At 36.1% G+C, this 14,103-nt stretch overlaps 1 protein-coding gene across 4 annotated transcripts in view; it reads left to right on the plus strand.

Moving 5' to 3' along the window:
- ANKIB1 (ankyrin repeat and IBR domain containing 1) overlaps positions 1-14,103 on the plus strand; it is an 89,348-nt gene that overhangs the window by 16,402 nt on the left and 58,843 nt on the right. The gene's annotated exons all lie outside the window — the stretch shown is intronic.

The following is a 14,103-nucleotide window of genomic DNA, read 5'->3' on the forward strand; positions in this document are numbered from 1 at the left end:
GAATCAAGCAAGGTGAAAGGAGATTAGCACAGACACCATCACTATATCAAGTATTATTTGCCAAAGTACTTGGTGATGAGAGCCAGGGTCTGATTTTGTAGGTCTAATCTCAGAACTGACAATCTATGTTGAATATTTTGGAGAAGCTGTGGAAATTCTGTTTCAAGTTATTTTTTCAGTTCAAATACGATTTTATTTAGAACTCTTGTTGTTAGTTAATATTGTGCAACCCCCCTGCATTATGTCATATTTAACCTCTCTCTTAAGAGCTAACTTGGTGACAGATTACTGGAGGTTGGTTAACATGATGCAATTTTTAAAAAAATCCAAGACAGACTTGTTGAACAGCAGATGCCATAAGCAGGGTGCCTGTTCCTGGAATATTAGTAGAAGTGGTGCAATAAATGTGATGTTCTGAGGATCAGTCAACATAGCACCACAACAGAAATTCTGATCTCACAAACTTACAGATATTCTTTGAAGAAGTTGGCAAAATATATTTGTTATAATCTGGTTGAATTTTCAAGTGGCATATCCCATGATCCCTTACGTAGATGTCTTAAAGAATCAAAACAGCTCTGGGAAAGAGAGAGGTTCATTGGATGCAGAAGTCAGTGATTAAAAGGTGGTTATGGATATGGATAGAAATAGAGACTGTTTTCACAGTAGTCAAAGGTTACTGACAGAGTCCCAGATAGATCAGTGCTAGGACCTCTACTGTTGAATGTGAGGATAAATAATATGGAAAAGATGGTAATTAGTGAGATGATGGTCTCGGCAATACTACAAACAGTGCCCACTGCAAAAGAATTTTATGAGACACAATGGTAAATAGGATATAAAACTCGGTATAGCTAAAGGTGAAAGATTCATGGTTGGGGGGTAAAAAAAGGGTCCTAAATTTATATAGAATGTTATTATCTTAATTATTACAGTTCAGAAACAAGATCTCGAGGTTATATTAAAAACTCTGAAGAAAATAGCTTAGTCCTTAGTACCAGTTCAAAAAAGCAAATGAAGTGTCTAAATAGAGGCTGTGCTGCCATGATGTGAATCCATGCATTTTGCATGTTGTACATAACTCCTCTTCTCCTAAATTAAAAAGGTGTTAGTGGCATTGGAAATAGATCAGAAAAAACCAGAAAGGACCCTAAAAATAGCACAGAATCCACTTCTTCAGAGCTAGGGCTAATCAATCTGTAAAAGAGCAAAAGATTGGTACGACAAGGGTGATCACCTATAAAAGGTGATACGATAGAAATCTCTAAAATCACTAGTGGAATGGAGAGAGCAAATATGAAAAGTGTCTTTGCTGTCTACCTCTCAGTTCTTGTAGACAGTGAAAATGAAATTCAACAAATTGCAGGTTAAAACCAGATATTTCTTCACAATGAATAATTAAGCTGTGAAATTTCAGGACGCTCTGACTGTTAAAATTTTCCATAGATTTGGGGAGGTTTTGAACAACATAGTGGATGAAAAATGCATTACCGGTTAGTAATATAAACCTAGCTTTTCTGCCTCAAAAATTCATCAGCTGGTAAATTGTTGGGGACTGGGAGAGTGTTGTGTAAAAATATCTATCTGTTCTTGCCCAGTTTTTGTACTTTTCATTGGTACACTCAGCTGTTAACTCTCTGGACAAGGAATTAGATGAGAGGTATCTGATCCAGTATAGCCATTATTATGTTTACAATACTTGAAAACAAAATGGGAAATAAAAATGCATATGTTGGTGACAACAAACTTTTAAAAGAACTGAAACTATATATTGTCTGTTTGATTTTATATTTGTGAAGTCTAAAACGAATAGAAATTTGGCTGCAAACCAGATATGAAGCTGTTTCATGAAAGCACACAATAAATTGTATTGATCATTAAAATGTTGACATATAAATAGTAGAAGTGGTAAATTAAATCATTAGAATATTATCTAGTTATCATTAATAATGTTTGAGTATCTGTATATTGAAAATCATCTTCAGCTTGCCTTAGCTAATGTTTTGAAATAGAATTGCTGTTTGGGATCGAATTATTTCACAATAGTTTTTTTCCCATTTAGAATTTTAGACATTTATTCCTAAGCAAAATTCACATTTATTTTTGAGGATTGACACTTTTTTTCACCAGTCAGTCTGAAATAACTTCCAAAACAGCAAAGGATTTTTACCAGTCTTTGTCAGACCTAATTTTTAATTTATGCAACAAACCTTCCAAATCTACAGAGCTGAAAAAAAATACTGTGGGTTTTCCTTTTTTTGGTTTTGTAAAGTCTTATTTCATATTTTTGCAATTTTTTTTTTTTTTTTTGGTAGGAAGCCAGGTAATTTTTCAGATTTCCAAGGTGAATATCAATTCAACCCATAATCTCAAGAACACATTGGCTCCAAGAATCCATTACAACTTTTTAAGTATTGGACACTGTGGATGCAAACAAAAAGAAGACTCATTAATAGATATCAGTGATGAGGAATTCTGATTTCAGGACAAGATCAATTACTACAGAAATTTCTTGCTTTAGCACATTATTCATTATCTAATTAAGCTTTTTGCAGGTCTTTTTGTAATAAATAGGACTGACTGCCATTGGTAAATATAATGGATTCTATCAATTTCTAAGGTTTCAGTCAAGGAAAACAGTTTGTCGTAGCATGCAGAAGAAGCTAAATAAAAGAGGAATGTAATTCCTTCAGGTTTTCAACATATTCTAAACTCACTTTGGTGTTTGCACAGAATTCCTCTGGAGAGGATATCTGAGATTCTGCCAGAAGTTCAGCACCACCCTGATCCTTTCTAACTAATTAAATCTTGATTTTCTTAAGCTCAGGGATAGGAGCCCTTACTGCCATCAAGGATTCTTTATTTCACAATACCTAAAAACTTGCTCTCTGTCTGCTCTGGAAAATCATGGACTGTTTCACAAATCTGGGCACTAGTTTTCCTTTGGAATCTGCTGGTCTCCATCTTTATCTTTTGCTGTATCAAGTATCCATTTACCTAGGTCAGACATTGCTTTGACATAATAGTTTCGGATCATCAGGTTTGGCTGAGATTACATCTTGCCTCAGATACCTTTGAACAACCTTCTTGTCTGCCTGCATTTAGCTTTTAGCATAACCACATGAAGTCCAAAGAGCTGTCTGGATCTGGTTTAATCCACTCTCATGAAAATTGCTGTTAAAGTTGAAAATCATTAAAATACTTTGAAGGATGGATAATTTGATTATATAGGCTGATTATGTGAAGTATGATGTAGTCTGTGTGCTAAACCAGTGAAACAAAACCATTCCTCGCTTTCTACAGCTGTATTGCAATAATTTGAGATGAAAATCTACTGCAAACTGGTTAGTATTAGTCAGTACAAATGCCACTGGATTTGTTGGAGCACAGATGCTCTTTTATTGTTATGACACATTTCTGCATGAACAGAGAGTTTTTTGTTTTCAGGCATAATAAGAAATTGAAACAGTGGATAGTGAAATGTTCCAGCAGACACAAGATATAAGAATCTGGTGACCTGGATGTTGTGGTTCAGAATATAAAGAATGGGGCTTAGATTAAAGTTTTGCTATTTAAGAAAGACTTCAAGAGACAAACGTAACAAAACTTCTAAAAGAATGTTTAAAAAAATAATTACTTCTGTGTTCACTAGTATTGTTTGGGAATGTGGGTTGAAGTTTATGCCAGGCAGGAGTGAGCAGAAAATTCCCCAGCTGATGGTCCCAGACTTCTCAGCAATATTAGTTGTGAAAAGAATGGAGGGAAAAAAATTAAAATTCTTTTCTGTCATAGAGCATCTGCTTTCTTTGCTTATGTCTTAGACTTTTAATATAAATACTAATTTTAAAGAACACTATGACATTTGTTTTTCCTTAAGCTTGGATGACAGGAAGGGTAATAATACTAATTGTTAGTTTATATTTCTCTTTGTTTCTGAAGGAAGCTTCATTATCCTGACTGGAGCATCATATTGACAAGTAGAATAGGTACATACTAACTTCGAAAGATTCAGCAGAAAAAAAAAATCATAACAGACTTATGCAGCCTCAACCATTTCCTAGAAATAAAAAAATGCCAGAATAAGAAATATTTGTTCAGGACAATCACAATTCACTTACTTGAGTAGGCCCATTATTAATATGTCCTTTAGTTAAAATAAACACCTACTAGTTTTGCCTTATTTGTCTTGCATGACAATGGCCCATGGATGATGAAAGTTTTGTGGAATCCTTTCTCCTTTATATTTTCAACCTACTGCAAACTGTTTTCCCTTATTTCCTGTACTTTTCTTGCTCCTGGCAATCCAGCCAGGCTTGTTACTTTAGCTGCTCTTTTTCCACTTACCTTATCTGGTTGCCAGCAGGAATAGTGCGAACATAGCAGAAATAGCGTAACTGTTGTGTCTTCTCTGCCTGGCTTCAGCATGACCCCTGGATGTGATCATGGAGAAAGTTCCACTAACCATCAGACACCATGGCTGTACAGTTAGTTATGATCCCAGGGTCTGGACAGTTACTGCTGGTGAAAGCTTCATGTAAATCGTTGAAGAACTTCTCCATTAAAGTAAGATTTTACTGCTTGGGTAAAAGAGATTTTCTTTTTCAGACTGGTTCTTGAAAGTCTTTCTAATATTATGCTTGTATAATGTTCTGTTTCATGTAATTCTGATGCCAGATGGGTCAGATTTTGCAAAATAAGCAACTGATACCTTGCACTTCTCCTTCCTCCTTTCCTTGCCTTACATGGGAAAGGTCAGTAATAATTCTACAAAGAACAGCAGTCATTTGTATTGTAATAGTGCCTGCATCAGCGCCTAGGTATGTTGATTATGTCAGTAGGAGAACTGATAGAAGAACTAATAGAACAACAGGTCAAGGGAGGTTATCCCCCTCTGCTCTACTCTACTATGGAGAGATGCCACTTGCAGCACTGTGTCCAGCTCTAGGGTCCCCAGTGCAAGAAAAACGTGGACCTGTTGGAGTGAGTTCAGAGAACTGTCACAAAAATGGCCAGAGGCCTGAAACACCTCTCCTATGAAGAAATCCTAAAGGGTTTATGATTGTTCAGCCCAGAGTAGAGAAGGCTCTGGGGAGACCTTGTTGCAACATTTCAATAATTAAAGGGGGTTCTATAAAAAAGATAGAGGCTTTTTACCAAGGCCAGTTTTGGCAAGGCAAGAGTCATTGATTTTAAATGGAAAGAAGTCGATGTGGATTGGACAAAAGCAAGAAGTATTTTATGAGGGTGGTGAGGCACTGAAACAGGTTCTCCAAAGTTGTGGATGCCCCACCATTGGGAGTGTTCAAGGTCAGGTTGGACAGGACTTTGAGCAGCCTAGTCTGCTGAAAGATATCCCTGCCTATGACAGAAGGCTGGACATTATGACCTTCAAAGATTCTTTCCAGTACAAACCCTTCTGTGATTCAAGCTCAGGTAATATTGGATTTCTTTAAAATCTTCATTCTTTCTCTGTTTTCTTTGTCTTGATATTCATCTTCTAGCTAAAAATCATTGCCATGCAACAAGGTTGTCTTTCATTGTAATTACAGTGGTGTCAAGAATAATCTTCCTAAATACACTGTATATGACATTCTGTCATTACATTTTGTTATCCATGTCCTTTTATGTAAATTGTTAAACTGTTTGTGTGCAGTGGAAAACCAGCCAAATATTTCAGCAGAGGTGTTCTGGCAAAAGTTAAAAATACTTCTTCAAGTTACGTGTTTGTTTAAATTAATTTTAGGTTTGATCTGATATATCCTTTGCCATTTCCCTGTCAAAGTCAGAATTTTGCTGGGGGTATATTGAACGTTTTATCAGAAGTTCAGCAGTTGCAGTTCTGCTAATTTTCTCATGTACATAAGGTGCAAGTGATGATCCTTGTCACTGCAGTTACCTGAATAGCTTGTTCTTAGCTAGCAATGATGACTCTTGAGACTGTGGCAAGTCAGCACCACGACAAGCAGGGTGCATACCCTTGGACTAAAAAGAGTTAAATAGTTCATGAAGCTGTCTCTAAGAAATGTTGTAAAATGCTTCTGAAATACTACGTAGAAAACATACTTTGTTACAGGAATCCATCTCATTTTAGACACACAATGATCTCCCAGATTCTGTGTTTAGACCTTAAATGAATGTGTTGCTTTGAAGGAGTGCTGACTAGTTAAATTACCTCTTTGTTAAAAGGAAATTGATTTGTTCATTCATCTGAAAAAAATCAAGATCTCTTTGAAAGATCAGCGAGGTCACATTGTCTTTTAGCTTTACACGGAACAAAACCAGCACGTAAGAAAGCTTCCAGGAAACAATAAAAGTATCTGCATGTTTCTTTCTGGCCTGGTAGGTTTGTGAACAATGCTCGTCATCTGTCTCAGACAGTTGAATGTGCTTTCTTCACCTCCCACTTGAAAACATGGAAACAAATACTCCTTTAATGTAATCAGAGTACATTTTACAAAATTTCATTTGTAGATAGTTATGAAATAAATATAATGCACCAAGGACTTAGTCTAGTCTTAAAAAAAAATTTAGTCTAGTCTTCAGAGTGTAGCTTGCTTAAGTGAAAGTACGGAACTCTGAAAAAATTGCATATTCCTTGAAATGGTGTGCAGTGTTCTTTCCAGTGCTTTAAGTTACTTGAATAATAATAGAGAAATTACTGTAAGTGTTGGTTATTTTATTCAGAACATGCAACCTGTGGAACTATCAGCAGTCTACAGCTAGAGCACCAGACCTCTCAATAGTCTTGTTATGACCCAAGAGTCAGTGATAATATACTGTGATTGTTGCTTTCCTCTAACAATCTGAAATACAGCATATTTTGTGAGATTGGATATTGAAAAATCTAGATTTGTTTCCTCACCTTTTTACTTTATTTGAAATAAATTGCTGATTATAAAACCAGTAGTTTTTATATTGAAATGCCCTGATTTTGGATATTCATTATTTCCAAATGACACCGTATGCTTTTAGAAGGGAATGATGCTTCTTATGTACAGTCTGACTGCAGGTGCCTGACCTTGTGTAGCTATCCTTGCATTTTAAGACTTACCTTGTAGGCATCTTTCATATTTATAAGATCCAGTAAGAGTATGACCCTACCAACTAATACTCTTTCATATGAAAAAGCTTCCTCAAACTGAGAGACTTCTGCTTCAGGAAGATGCTCACAGTTTCTAAATGTATAAGGGATTTTCAGATTTTACTGTGGAGTATCTTCGTGAGCAGCCTTACGTTGCCATCCTATTTATTTTTGCTTTCTGTGGATGTACCTTGGCAGACATTAAGTTTTGTTTTCAATTCTATCAGTTTAACACCACTGAAAAGGAAGTTGGCATTAAAGCTTTTGGCTGGCCAGATTCTACCAGAGGCTCTCCAGAGGGTTGACTTTGGGCCCTTGCACAGTTTCTTGTGCTTCTTGTGTTTACTTGTGCTAAGCTGAGCAAACATACTTGAAAAATACATCCTGGACTCAGTCAAGGCCAGGGTCAAGGCGGATTGTATATAAATTGGTCAGTCAAGTTCCTCATGAGGTTTTTTATAGCTCTTCATGTTGCCATCTTCATTCCTCCTTTCGTGTTCTAGCAGTGCTCTGTACTAGTACTAGTTGTCTTTATTCTCACTTTTTCTAGGCACATCAATCTGACAGGAATACACAAATTCCTTCAGACTTTCTGCCCCATACAGCATCAGTCTGTGAGTCCCATCTGTCCATTACTCTCTGAACTGTTGGCCTGTAACTCTTGGTGGTGGTTTCTCTGTAGTTTTTTTGTCAGTTGAATTGTCCTTAATAAACTGACAATGTTTTATGCACTATATCTAAAGTGTACTGTTACTTTAGTCTGTGGAACAGGTTATTTTATATTAAACAACCTGTGTGCTTGGGATTAAAATAACAGAACTATGTCTGTCTGTAGCTTGGCTAATGAAATATCAAACATTTCTTTTTGTGCTTCTTCCCCTTCTGATCAAGATGGAGGAGGTCTTAGGGTGCTAGTGTCAGCAGATGCTAGTGTCAGTAGACTACGTATGAATATTTTCAATTTTAGATTTGAGTAATCTATGTAACCTGCAGATTGAAGAGCTAGCCTTAAAAAAGTTCTGCTGTATTTTATGCCTGGAACCTAAAAATACCATTAAGAAGAGTATCTTCACCCAGAGAGTGGTTGGGCCCTGGAACACACTCCACAGGGAAGTGGTCAAAGCAGCAAGCCTAACAGAGTTGAAGAAACTTTTGGACAACGCTCCCAAGCACATGGTGTGATTCTTGAGGTCATCCTACTCAGGGTTGAGAGTTAGACTTCAATGATCTTTGTGGGTCCCTTCCAACTCAAGATGTTCTATGATTCTGTAATTTCTCTTATATCACTGACTAGAGTACAGCAAATTAAATTATTAAGATTATTAAGGCCTTGACAGACAGTTGCATTGGGAACAATTACAAAGTGCTATCTGGATTTCGCAGAGCTTTGAGGGTTTTGTTGTTATTTTTAAAGTAATTTTCTACAGACATGAGGCCCTGGAATGAGTTTTGAAATGAATCTGCAATTACAGTTCAGACTAATGGATATTCCAGAGCATAATTACAGAATTATAACTCTTTTGTTCCACCCTACTGAATTGCTGTTCACTAAAGGGGAAAAAAAAAGGATACACCACAATAGATTGCTCCTTACTTGTGCTGCTGGATATTTTCCCCCAGACTACCTGCAGAAACGCAGTCTTTGACCAGCTCTCACAGTGTACCTTTGATTTGGCTGCACAGTATCTTGTCTTTTCTGCCATGTGTGTATGTACCTATTCCACTGTGGATTTACCATATTTCATTTAAATGATGAATGCAAGTATTGTAGACAACACAATTAAAATTAATGTAGTAATTACTTCAGCTACATCTATGCAGAGTTTTTTCTTAAACTCTTTCTAGTCTATGCTGCAGCTGCCCCAGTTGCATCCCTTTAAATGTATCAGTGCAAAGAAAACCAAAGCCATTCAAAGCCATCCCCTTTTCTCCACAATCTATGATTGTGAAAGAAGTGTGCTTGAAAGAAAATACTCCACCTGGATGAAAGTTTACCGCTGAGTCAGTAAGCCAAGGTCTCAAATTACTGAATTGAGCAATAACTTTAACCTTCAACTTGTGGGTACATATGCCAGCATAAAGAGATTGTAACCTAAGTTGCTAGACTCTCTATCCCACAAGCATATAAATGAGGAAATAATTAATTCTCTCACTAGCCCACACTATGTTTTATTCAAGTCAACTCTCAACATCATTGTCACTTTTCAACCTTGGTATTTAAAGCACAGAGAATGTTATATTGGTGATCATTGTACAAAGGGTGAGATGTTGGCATAGCAATTTTTTTTTTTTTTGTTCTTCATTTTGAGGTGTAAAATGTAACAGTTTGATAATGTTGAACCCCATTCACAGAGGTTTAAAGTGGCAGAGACGCTTTCGTTATTTCTTGTTGATGATTTAGAACTTTTGGCACAAGCCTTAGCATATTTCAGTGTGTTTAAAAAAAAAAAACCCAAAATCCACCATTACTTTTCTATAACCAGTTCTCAAGCTTTGCAAGTGTGTTTATTACTTCAAACTTTGCAGAAAAGTTCTTGCAGACACAGGTATCCAGAGAGAGCAATTATTGATTAATTAAAATTTGACAAATCTTAAATCTTTACTATAAACATGTAAAAAACAGATTTAGCCTAACTTTTTCTGCTGCATCTTAATTATAGGCATCTGTGCCATGCATACATAAAATAGGCATGTACATTTGAATGCTTCATTCTTAATTTTGTTCTCTTGGTAAAATGAACTTTTTTTTTTTACTTTGTGTAGACAGGAGAGGGTAAGGGAAGATGAGGAGCACTAAACAGAGCTTTTTCTGCTGTTTCTGGGAGACAGCCTGGTATTCTGAAAGTTCTTGAACATAACTTTTGACTTGCTTCACTTGTGTTAGTCTGTCCCAGAAGTGAGGATAAAATTACTGACATCACAATGTGACACTCATCCTAAGCACACAGGTTACAAGGTTTTCTCCTAAACCATGAAGTTGTTTGTGGTTCCTTTCTGCAATAAATTGTGATTTATAATGTAGGACAGACTGTGCAGTAAACATTTTAGAAACATAGCTTTTAAAATTGAGCTGTTTAGCTGCAGTATCCAAAGCAAATAAAATAGCTACCTTTTGAGCTAACTGTGCTTGAAACAGAAGATGCTTTTAGAATGCAAATTCAAAGTATTTAATACTTTCAGCAAAAGCCAGGTACTTTTGAAAAACAAGTATTTTTCATACATTTTATCCTTTTTGTGTTAGCAATTTATCGTCACTTGTCTTTTCAAGGGTTTAGAAGCCTTGTAGTAATGTACACTAATTTTAGTTAATGTATTTTATTTTAATAAGATTTAAGTATGAGGAGCTACATAGTTGTACTTTTTTGAGCTTGGCTCACTTAGCTGTTCCACAAGAATGTTCTTATAGTTTATATCACAGACTACTTAAGGAGTAGTTTTTAATGTTTTTAAGCTGCAATTTGTCTTTAAACTTTTTACGGTTAAACTGTGGAATTACAGAGTGTTACATTGTAAAAAAAGGTTGCAAATTATTATTAGAAAAATCCCAATCTTTGCTCATCATACAGACAATAGGTTTTTTTGGTGCAAGAAATATAACATTTTCTTCTCATAGTTAAACCTGAGTATTTTTTTACTGATTTTGATAGATTTTTTTAAGCAGTGTGATGTAGTACAGTCTGTCTCCCTTCCTTTTTATCATTCCCCAAGGTTTAGAACAGCTGCTGTATCAACACGTGCTAGTCCTACATTCACTAAGAAATTTTGTTTCAGTATTAAAGCAATTAAAAATGTAAATTGGGAAAGGTATGCCATCTCATTAAAGACTTGTGTGTTCAGTATATGGTTCTTAAATGAGTGTTAGACATATGATGCTTCAAAAATACTTCCCTGATCCCCCTTGTACAATATTTTACCATTTTTCACAAGTTTTTAGCAAAGGGCTGTGGAAGTATTTCAATGGAGGAACTACTTCTAAAATCCAGCTCAGTCATTGCAGTTGTCCTTCTTCAAACTCACTTCTATGATGATGCCCATGGAAAAATCAATAGTAATTGGGTAGCTGGTGCAACTGCTCTCAGAATCTCAATGCTTCCTTGCTCTACCCATGTCTGTCTTTATCCACTCTTTTTTCATCTTGTACTCAATCTTCAAGCTCCTATGAGAGTGGCTGTCTCTTTGTTATATTTTTATAGAGCTGTGATATCAAAGTGTTGCTTTTAGCAGTGTTGCTAATAAGCCATAGAAATTACTGCTCATTGCTAAAGCGGAGAAGCGTGATGGCCCTGATGGAGTTTATAAGAATCTTTCCTTAAACTTTAGGGTGGGTTGTGTAACCAGTTTTTGGGTTTTGTTAGGCTGGAACTTCTATCTGGCAATAAAGTAAAAAATATTCTTTCAAATTTTGAGTTAGATGGTTGATGTTTGGAATTCAGAAATAATATGGGATATATTTTGCAAACATTACGTTTAGTTTTTCCTATGTTCTTTGGTGTAAAATGAAATTTGTGGTTATGATAAATGTTGTAAGATTATGCTAAAGGCTATGATACAGTCTTTCTGTTAGCACAGAACTTGAAGATTTAGTGAATAGATCTACCTACCAAAAATATCTTTTCTTTGTCCTGTAAAATTCTATTCAAGTCTCATTTTATTTAGATAAAATACTTGAAAACTGTCATGTTTGTGTGGTCATTTTTTCCCCACTGTGATGTGGACATTAAAAAATAGCCTAAGGATTTTAAATGCTGGGTTTATACAAAGAGCAAAGCAAGACCAGTGACACTAACACAACACACTACCAATGTGAGCCCAGTTTCAATGCTGAAACTGCTTTAGCAACACCTTTGTTCAGCCCACAGGAGCTTCCCAGGTCCCTGAGACTGACTGGCTCATAGCCTTCCAGACCACTTCTCTGCCACCTGTTTCACTGGAAATATATGTATTATATGCACTTCACCTTTAGAAACATGAAATGACAGGCTGAAGGAGTGAACCAAGTTTTCTTTCCCTGAAAAGGAATGCCTGGTTCCAGCATTCCTCATTGACTTTCTGTCTTTTTATCCTGAGAATGTAACTGCTCTGAGAATGTAAAAGCTCTTCATGGAAAGATAACTACACTAAAAGGCATCAGACTGGGCCCCTTTCAGCCATTCTCAGATCCAGAATTTTGTTGCATCTGCTGATATTTTGTCCTTTTTCTCCTTCAGTTGAAGTAGAGGCTTCCTTGGTGGCAGATGCAGTGGGGCTGTTTGCTGAAAGATGAACTGACGACTGCAAATGGGCAGATCTTGAATATTTTACAGAAGGGCACTCATCAACTACAGCAGCTTGAGAGAGGCAGCAGCTGTCACATCTTTGTTTCTTCTGGACTTCCAAACATGCTGGGAGCCAACTGTTAGAGCCAGAGTACAGAGACAGCTTCTCCCTTGTCTTTCTGTTTTTCTGCTGGCATGTTTAATAGCAATTCAGAAGACAAAAAATATGACCGTGTGGTTCACTGAATTTCCAAAGTATAAAAGACTAATGCCTGTTGTAGTGTTAAAGTTGAAAGACCTTGTGCATACTGTATAAAGGTGACAGACAGTAATATGGTTTAACATATAATGTGTTTTAAATGGAAAAGTGTTTTCTGGGTTAATTTTGACCCTGTCACTTCTCTCCTTGCATTCTTCCAGAGATCAGTTTCTTGCTATCACATCAAATATAAGCTGTTTGCCATCACCTGAAGGGCCTTCATTGACTATCCCCATTCTATCATCTTTCATTTTATTTTGATAATGTGATGGTTATATTTACATTAGCCTTTGCTAAATTTTCAATACCTCTGCATTCATTCTTGGGTTTGTGTGGAGTTCACTTGTGTCTATTCAAAGTTATATCATAGCTCTGTCTCATATTCCTTCTTAAAATTCTCCCTTTCCTTTGAGATTAATTTCCTTTGGAGTCTGGTCCTGTTAGACAAACATGTTTTTTACTCTTTTTATTTCATTCACCTTTCTATATCGTGTCAGTGTCATATATACCCTTTTATTGGACACATAGGCTGTAAGCTTTTTTAAATAAAGCAGATGTCACTGCTTTTTTCAGTGACTTACATGCTACAGTCTGCATATTCCTAAGATTTCTGGATGATATGATAATGTACATAATAGTTCAAGCAACATGCCTACATCTTTTATATTATTAGTCACTGATGACAGTACAACATCCTAATATACCCATACTGCATCAAAAGTAAATAAAGTTTATTCAGTGTACAGAAGAATTAATGAAATGTACAATTTTTGCCTTTTCTGCACAAAAATTACTTGAGCTTTTTAGTTCACCCCACAGGGACCCTAACTTCTCCCATGTATTTCCATACCCCTGCTTAAACCCATTCAGATCTCATCTTCAATATCTCAGTAGCACCACCCTGTCCCCGATTCCTCTCAGGTGCCTGGGGGCACCATCTTATCTCCTTCCACTCTCAGTGCTCTCATTCATCCCTATCCAGGTTTGTTAAATGTTCCAGTTTGGGCAAGAAGCAGCATGTTCTGTAGCTGATGCAAGCTATCTGTGTGCTAATTTCCAGAAATAAATGCATGGAAATTGGTGCTGTTACCGTCTAATTTCAAAGGATTTGTGCTTTTCTTAGTGTTATAGGCATTAGTGGACCTTCATTATTGATTCCCATGAAGATTCTGATATCTTTTAAGCATTTGTTCTCATCTAATTTAGTTTATAGTCTTGAGAGCTACTGATGTTAGATAGGGATTGACAGAAAATATAATACCACAAACTAATCTTGTTAAATGTAAGTGAAAATCATTCTTTCAAGTTATTTTTGAAATCATGTTGAATGTAATATGAACTGCTGGTTGACTGAACAGAGTATAGAACTTCTCTTGGGTTTGTACGCTAAAGCGTGAAACTGTCCAGTATTTAGAGTAATGCAATTAGTTTTGCATCAGAAAACACATTAAATTATGGCACTGAGAGCTGTGACATAGTAAGGTGAACATGCAGTGGCTTTCTTGAAG

The sequence above is a fragment of the Lichenostomus cassidix genome, chromosome 2 (assembly GCF_008360975.1).
Source record: "Lichenostomus cassidix isolate B80296 chromosome 2, HeHo_3.0, whole genome shotgun sequence".
NCBI classification, from domain to species: Eukaryota; Metazoa; Chordata; class Aves; order Passeriformes; family Meliphagidae; genus Lichenostomus; species Lichenostomus cassidix.